This window comes from Vulpes vulpes, chromosome 2 (assembly GCF_048418805.1).
Source record: "Vulpes vulpes isolate BD-2025 chromosome 2, VulVul3, whole genome shotgun sequence".
NCBI lineage: Eukaryota > Metazoa > Chordata > Mammalia > Carnivora > Canidae > Vulpes > Vulpes vulpes.
This window is the reverse complement of record NC_132781.1, coordinates 79,489,670-79,492,225: the sequence shown is the minus strand read 5'-3', so window position 1 is coordinate 79,492,225 and position 2,556 is coordinate 79,489,670. Positions and strand designations below refer to the sequence as shown.

The window sequence follows — 2,556 nt, the reverse complement described above, 5'->3', positions numbered from 1 at the left end:
ACACAATTCTCAAAGTTGACTAAATTGACTTCTATAGCGCGCTCTTTTCAACAACTTCAAAATAGGCAGTTTTTTTTTTTTTTTAAGTGAACACAAAACAATACCCAAACTAACCATATATTGGATCAAAAGTAAGTCTCAACAGATTTCCAATCAAGTACCCAAACAGCAAACCTAAATAATGGTCTCGGAATTCAGGATAGCAATCACCCTCGGGAAGGGGGATAATGGCTGGAAGAAGGCCAGAAACAGGCATCTGGAAGGCTGATTATGTGCTGATTATGTGCTGATTATGTTTCTCAATCTGGGTGCTGGCCACATGGCTATGTACTCAGCTTGTGAAAATGTACTGCAGTCTACTGATGTGCACTTTTCCTGATGTTCTGCTTAAGAAGTTAAGTAGCAAAAACTTCCTACAAAGCAAAATAAAGCAAAACTTCAAGCCTAGATGTCCCTACCAATGAGTTCTTCCAAACATTTAAGGAAGAGATGCACTAAGTCTTTGGATCTTGTTTTATAATATCATCGTGCCCTAGGAGCTTTCCAAGAAAAAGTACTGGAGGTCAATTTCTTTAATGACACAGGTACAAAAACCCTAAATTATTGAGATGCCTGCGTGGCTCAGAGGGTTGAGCATCTGCCTTTGGCTCGGGTTGTGACACCAGAACCAGTCCTGCATCAGGTTCCCTGCAGGGAGCCTGCTTCTCCCTCTGCCTGTGTCTCTGCCTCTCTCTCTGTATCTCTCAGGAATAAATAAATAATCTTTAAAAATCCTAAATTATCACTATCTGTCCAGCACCACCCTTCCCATGTCAGGTCCTACCCCTAAGGCCAGCTCCCTTTGCTGGTGTCCATCACGCTGTGCGGAAGCGCTGCCAGTATGTCGGACAAACTGCCCTACAAAGTCACTGACATCAGGCTGGCCTCCTGGGGACACATGGCCCTGGACATTGTGGAGAATGAGATGCCGGGCCTGATGCGCATGAGGGAGATGTACTCGGCCTTCAAGCCACTGAAGGGTGCCCGCATCCGGCCCTGGGTGCTGAGGTGCAGTGGTCCAGCTGCAACATCTTCTCCACCCAGGACCATTGCTAAGGCTGGCATTCCAGTGTACGCCTGGAAGGGGGAATCGGACGAGGAGCATCTGTGGTGCCTTGAGCAGGCACTGTACTTCAAGGACGGGCCCCTCAATGTGATTCTGGATGACGGAGGTGACCTTACCAATCTCATCCGCACCAAGTACCTACAGCTCCTATCAGGCATTTCTGAAGAGACCACAACAGGGGTTTATGACCTATACAAGGGGATGGCCGACGGGAAGCTGAAGGTGCCTGCCATCAATGTGAATGACTGTCACCAAAAGCAAGTTTGACAACCTGTATGGCTGCCAGGAGTCTTTTATAGATGCATCAAGCAGGCTACAGATGTGATGATTGCAGGCAAGGTGACAGTGGTAGCAGACTAGGGTGATGTGGGCAAAGGTTGTGCCCAGGCCCTTTGGGGTTTTGAGGCCCGCGTCATCATCACAGAGATCGACCCCATCAATGCACTGCAGGCTGCCATGGAGGGCTATGAGGTGACCACTATGGATGAGGCCTGTCAGGACGGCAATACATTTGTCACCACCACAGGTTGTGTTGACATCATCCTTGGCTGGCACTTTGAACAAATGAAAGATGATGCCATTGTGTGTAACATTGGACACTTTGACATCAAGATTGGCATCAAATGGCTACATGAAAATGCTGTAGAGAAGGTGAACATCAAGCCCCAGGTGGACCACTACTGGCTGAAAAATGGGCACCTTATCCTCCTTTTGGCTCAGGGCCGGCTGGTCAACCTGGGCTGTACCATGGGCCATCCCAGCTTTGCGATGAGCAACTCATTCACCCATCAAGTGCTGGCACGGATAGAATTGTGGACCCACCCAGACAAGTTCTCTGTTGGGGTTCACTTCCTGCCCAAGAAGCTGGATGAAGCAGTGGCTGAAGCTCACCTGGGTAAGCTGAATGTGAAGCTGACCAGGCTGACTGAGAAGCAGGCCCAGTACCTGGGCTTGTCCCGTGATGGCCCCTTCGAGCCCGATCGTTACCGCTACTGAGAACCAGGCCTATCGTTTGCCTTATAACTGCTGGCCTTGCTGGGGTCCCACCTCTCTTCCCCAAGAGCAAATGGCGCCAACTTTGAGATAGGTTTGTTAATGTCCCCCACTGACTCCCCAGGGCTGGTCACTCAGTCTTTGGCCTCTGCTGCATCCCTCGTACTGTTCTCGGTGTGGCAGAGGGAATTGAGAAGCCCCTTCTCAAGCCCTGGTCATAATAGAAGTACCCAGGAAGAACCCACAAGGAACCCTGAGCTCAGTGGTTTGGGAACTGCTCGCCCAGTCAGTCCTTACTTAGGTTGGAAGTCAGCAGTGGTCACGGTCCAAAGCCCATACACATCACCTTCTAGGCCCTCACTTGGCCTATGAACTTTGTACCCATGTTCTTAGTTTACTGGTTCACTGGTCCCTCGGCCCATGAGAGATGAGAATGGATTATATCAAAAGGAAGGGAG

The 2,556-nt window shown here is 49.6% G+C and overlaps 1 pseudogene; it reads left to right on the top strand.

The window, feature by feature from the left end:
* The first annotated feature begins 869 nt into the window (after positions 1–869).
* Positions 870–2,306, top strand: LOC112933366 (adenosylhomocysteinase-like; annotated as a pseudogene).
* Positions 2,307–2,556: the final 250 nt, after the last annotated feature.